This window comes from Callithrix jacchus, chromosome 2, assembly GCF_049354715.1.
Source record: "Callithrix jacchus isolate 240 chromosome 2, calJac240_pri, whole genome shotgun sequence".
NCBI lineage: Eukaryota > Metazoa > Chordata > Mammalia > Primates > Cebidae > Callithrix > Callithrix jacchus.
This window is the reverse complement of record NC_133503.1, coordinates 12,068,187-12,074,175: the sequence shown is the minus strand read 5'-3', so window position 1 is coordinate 12,074,175 and position 5,989 is coordinate 12,068,187.

Below are 5,989 nucleotides of genomic sequence, written 5' to 3'. Positions count from 1 at the left end.
GCCTGGGTGGCAGAGTGAGATCCTGTCTCTAAAAAATAAAAATTAAAAACTAACCAGGCATGGTGGTGCATGCCTATAGTCCCGGCTCCTCAGGAGGCTGAGGCGGGAGGATCGCTTGCGGGAAGTAGAAAAGTTCCTTTTCAAAGTTTCCTTTCTTGGCTGGGCGTGGTGGCTCACGCCTGTAATCCAAGCACTTTGGAGGCCAAAGCGGCTGGATCACCTGAGGTCGGAAGTTCAAGACCAGCCTGACCAACATGGTGAAACCCCGTCTTAAAAAAAAAAAAAAGTTTCCTTGCTTGTTAAAAAATAAATCATAAGTGTGTTAATAATTTTGTTAAGTCCTATCCTATGTAGCTGTGAGACATGCCATCCTTACAGGCACATAGTACCTTCTATGTCCTTGTACTTTAACCAAGATTATCTGTGCTGGATGTGATCACAGGCATGTCCCAGCTCTCCATGGCTTTTACCTGCTTAGAAAAGTTTTAAGTTATTAGCCAATCGGGTTTTAGTTTAGGTTGTGAGATCTGGCTCCAGCCAACGGAGATCACATACAGCAGTAAGGACGACCCCAAATGCATAAGGAATAAATGTGTGTGTATTCTCTTTGTTCAATGTGTTCTCATGGCAAGATGGCTAGTGAGGGTACCCTTCCTGCAGTCCGGGAAGTAAAAATTGAGTTGCTAAAAGATCCTTTGTCTCAGTGCTAATTTTTCTTTGTGGCATGGAAGCATCTATTTCCAACATCACTTGAGCTCAGGAATTCAAGGATGCCGTGAGTTACAGTTACACCACTGCCCTCCAGCCTGGGCGACAGAGCAAGACCCTGTCTGAAAAATAGAAGAAAGAAAGAAAGAAAAGAAAAGGGGTTTTGTTCGCCCCACTCCAGATTGTAAAGTCCTAGGGAAGGATTGTGATAGGTCCAGGCTGTGTCATGTGACCACGCCCTTGGACCAATCATGATGACCGGAAGAACCGAGTCTGCTAAAATAAACAAGGAAATGGCCCAGGGCAGACAGAATCACAGATATTCACTACACGTGGGTTTATTTAGTTTGTCCTTCATATCAGCTCTGGAAAGGAAGGCAAGAAGAAGGGGAAAGTACCATGGCCTCCACCTTCTGGTTGAGAAACAAAGACCTTGAGAAATTTTTTTTTTTTTTTTTTTTTTTTTTTGAGGCATAGACTGATTCTGTCACCCAGGCTGGAGTGCAGTGGCATGATCTCAGCTCACTCCAACTCTGCCTCAGGTTAAATGGATTCTTTTGCCTCAGCCTCTCAAGTAGCTGAGATTGCAAGCACTCACAACCACACCTGGCTAATTTTTGTATTTTTAGTAGAGACAGTGTTTCACCTTGTTGGTCAGGCTGGTCTCGAACTCCTGACCTCTGGTGATCCATCAGTCTCGGCCTCCCTAAGTGCTGGGATTACAGGTGTGAGCTACTCCACCTGGCCATAATTTCTCCCATCATGAAACACTAAGTGGAACCTGTACGTGCCCACACTCAGCCCCCCAAAGGCCAGGCCACAGCTGCCCCCACACCAAAGGAAAATTCAACTGGGGCCGGGTGCGGTGGCTGATGCCTGAAGTCTCAGCACTTTGGGAGGCCGAGGCGGGTAGATCACCTGGGGTCAGGAGTTCAAAAGTAGCCTGGTCAATATGATGAAACACTGTCTCTACTAAAAATACAAAAATTTAGCCAGGTGTGGTAGTGGGCACCTATAATCCCAGCTACTCTGGAGGCCGAGGCAGGAGAATTGCTTGAATCCAGGAGGCAGAGGTTCCAGTGAGCTGAGATCGCACCATTGCACTCCAGCCTAGGCAACAAGATTGAAATTTCATCACAGAAAAAAAAAGAAGAAAAGAAAATTCAATTGGGACTTAACTCCTTCCGGGATTAAAGTGAGAGAAGGGAAAATGGATTTCAAATGTGTTTTGAGAAATTCCATCAAGACTGAAACGGCATTTTGTAGCACGTGTCTCAGCACAAATCCATGTAGAGAGAAGGAAGCCCCGTTCACATGAAAATCTCAGAGCCATGAGTGATAGAATTGGAAGAGGTTTGGCCGGCCATGGTAGCTCACATTGTAATCACAGCACTCTGGGAGGCTGAGGTGGGCAGATTACTTGAGCCCAAAAGTTCCAGACCAGCCTGAACAACATGGCAAGACACTGTCTGTAAAAGAAATTTAATTAGCTAGGCATGGTGGGTGCATGGCTGTGTAGTCCCAGCTACTTGGGAGGTTGAGGTGGGAGGGTCACTTGAGCCCAGAAGTTCCAGGCTGCAGTGAGCTATGATCATGCCACTGCACTCTAGCCTGGGTGACGGAGTAAGATCCTGTCTCACAACAAAGAAAGGGGAAGGAAGGAAGGAAGGAAGGGAGGGAGGGAGGGAAGGAGGAAGGAAAAGAGAAAGGAAAGAGAAGTCGGGCACGGTGGGCTCACATCTGTAATCCCAGCACTTTGGGAGGTCAAAGTGGGTGGATCACCTGGAGTCAGGAGTTTGAGACCAGCCTGATCAACATGGTGAAACCCCGTCTCTCCTAAAAATACAGAAATTAGCCGGGTGTGATGGTGCACACCTGTAACCCCAGCACTTTAGAAGGCCCAGGTGGGCGGATCACCTGAGGTCAGGAGTTCAAGACCAGACTGGCCAATATGGAGAAACCCTGTCTCTACAAAAATACAAAAAATTAGCTGGGGGTGGTGCATGCCTTTAATCCCAGCTACTCGGGAAGCTGAGACAGGAGAATCGTTTGTACTCAGGAGGGAGAGGCTGCAGTGAGCCAGGATTGTGTCACTGCACTCCAGCCCAGACGACAGGGAAAGATAACATCTCAAAAAGAAAGAAAGAAAGATGGCCGGTCGCGGTGGCTCACGCCTGTAATCCTAGCATTTTGGGAGGCTGAGGTGGGTGGATCACCTGAGGTCAGGAGTTCAAGACCAGCCTGGACATCATGGTGAAACCCCCATCTTAAAAAAAAAAAAAGATAGATGATAGATAGATAGAGACAGTACTTTTGCACTGACCTAGAAAAAAAGGAAAAAAATGAGAAAAGAGAGAAGGGAGAGAGGGAGGAAGGGGCGGGGGAGGGAAGAAAGAAGGAAGGAAGAAAGGGAGGAAGAAAGGGAAAGAGGGAGGGAGAAAGGAAGGAAGACTGTCTACTTTTCATGGTTAGGATGTGAGCATTCAGTGTGAAGATACAGAATGAGTAGAACTGGTCATGGCGTGCAGTGAACGCCAATGCATCCTGTCTCCTGCAGTTATTACCCGTGTGACCCAGGACAAGTCCCCTGCCCTCTTGGAACCTTGGCTTCACCATCTGCGTAACAGGTGAAATGGTGGGACACCGTGAGGCGGGCCACAGGAGAGTCATATGGGAAAGTTTTGGAGAGGCTGGTTGCAGTGTGTCCAGCTCAGAGTAAAGGCAAGGGGTTGGGATTCCCCCACACCCTACAGGAGCCCCAGTGCTACATAAAAATGAATGGTTGCCGCCCTCTGGGAGTTTACAGTCCAGTGCAGGGGATTATTACATGGACTTGCAGGCTGTGGCATGGAATCTGGATTTTATGTTAAGTCCAGCGTGAAACCATCAAAAAGTTGTAAACGGGGAAAAGTGATCGGATTGGTATTTCTGAAAAATTACTCTGGTTGCCGGACGCAGTGGCTCATGCCTGTAATCCCAGCACTGTGGGAGGTCAAGGCAGCCGGATCACTGAGGTCGGGGGTTCAAGACCAGCCTGACCCACATGATGAAACCCCCATCTCTACTAAAAATAAAACATTAGCTATCTGTGGTGGTACACGCTTGTAATCCCAGCTATTTGGGTAACTGAGGCAGGAGAATGGCTTGAATCAGGAAGGCGGAGTGAGACAAGATTGCACCACTGCACTCCAGCCGGGGCGACAGAGTGAGATGCCATCTCAAAAAAAGAAAAAATAAATACTCTGGCTGCAGCTTGGAGGACGAATGAATGGGCGGCGGAGCGAGGGCAGAGGCCCCCGTGGGAAGGGCTACAGAGACGGCCAGGAGGAGTTGCACTGGGGTATTTCTGGGAGCTGGAATCTACAGTTTGATGTCAGATTGGGTGGGGAAGGTGAGGGAGAGGGTGATGTCAGACACTCCAAGGCTTCTGGCCTGAGCACTGGGTGGAGGGTGGGGACACTTCCTGAGACAGGAGAGTCTGAGTTGAGTTTGGGACATGGGGGATTCAACATGCTTTTTTTTTTTTTTGAGACGGAGTTTCTCTTTTATTACCCAGGTTGTAATGCAATGGCGTGATCTCGGCTCATCGAAATTTCTGCCTCCTGGGTTCAAGCAATTCTCCTGCCTCACTCAGCCTCCCGTGTACCTGGGATTACAGGCGTGTGCCACCACACCTGACTCATTTTTGCAATTTTAGTAGAGACAGGGTTTCACCATATTAGCCAGGCTGGTCTCGAACTCCTGACCTCGAGATCTGCCTGCCTCGGCCTCCCAAAGTGCTGGGATCACAGGTGTGAGCCACCACACCCAGCCACTGAACATGCTCTTGAGACATCCAAGTGCGGGTGCCGGGGACAGTGGGGTCCGCACCGTGACAGAAGGGACTGAGTGAGTGGGCGCTCTGTAGTGACAGAAGGGACTGAGTGAGTGGGCGCTGTAGTGACGACAGCTAGAAGGTTGGGGCCTGCCATCCTTGTAAACAGTGCTTCGGAGGACCTAAGGGTGAGACTCTCTAGCCAGGGAGACCTGGCCGCTCCCAACCCCTTCCACGTCCCACTACTCCCAGGTCTAGGAGAAATCTGGAGTCTTCCAAGGACTTGGTTCTAACGCTGGTGCACATTCCGGCAATTTGCAGGGAGAGAAGGAACCCAGAGGGATGGAGCTGGACTGGGCAGACTCCCGAGGGGAGAAGGAGGAGGAGAAGGAGAGAGAGGCACAGAGGTGTGACCTGGAAACCTCTTCCTCGGTCTGTTTGCACAGCTGTCCAGGCCGGGCTGGTCAGGGAGGGAGGGAGTCCTGGGCTTCTGGTTCCCCACCCCCACCTCCAGGGGAGGACACCGTGCCTGGAGGGCTGGAGGGCTGGAGTTAGGAGGTGAAGTCCCGCCCTGGGGAAGCTCCTCCTCTGTCCCTCCTCCACCACCTTTTGACCACACCTCTGGGTTTTTTGTGTTTGTTTGTTTTTGAGATGGAGTTTTGCTCGTCATCCAGACTGGAGTACAATGGTACGATCTCAGCTCTCCAGAACCCCAGCCTCCCGGGTTCAAGCAATTCTCCTGCCTCAGCCTTCAGAGTAGCTGGGACTACAGACATGAGCTATGATGCCCAGCTAATTTTGTACTTAGTAGAGATGGAGTTTCTCCATGTTGGTCAGGCTGGTCTCAAACTCCCAACCTCAGGTGATCTACCCGCCTCGGCCTCTCAAAGTGCTAGGATTACAGGCGTGAGCCACTGCGCCCAGCAGTTTTTTAAGCTTTTTCAGCTTTTTGTGTTTGGTTTTTAGAGACAAGGACTCCATCTGCTGCCCAGGATGGAATGCAGTGGTGTGATCATAGCTCACTGCAGCCTCCAACTCCTGGGCTCAAGCCATCCTCCAGCCTCAGCCTCCCAATTAGCTGGAACTGTAGGCACACGCCACCACACCCAGCTATTTTTTTTTTTTTTGAGACAGAATCTCACTCTGTTGCCCAGGCTGGAGTGCAATGGTGTAGTCTCGGCTCACTGCAACCTCTGGGTTCAAGCAGTTCTCTGCCGCAGCCTACCAAGCAGCTGGGATTACAGGTGCCTACCACCACACCTGACTAATTTTTGTACTTTTAGTAGAGACGGAGTTTCACCATATTGGCCAGGCTGGTCTTGAACTCCTGACCTCGTGATTCACCCACCTTGACTTCCCAAAGTGCTGGGTTTACAGGCGTGAGCCGCCATGCCCAGCCTAATTTTTTAATTGTTATTTTTGTACAGATGAGGTCTCAGTATATTGTCCAAACTTGTCTGGAGCTCC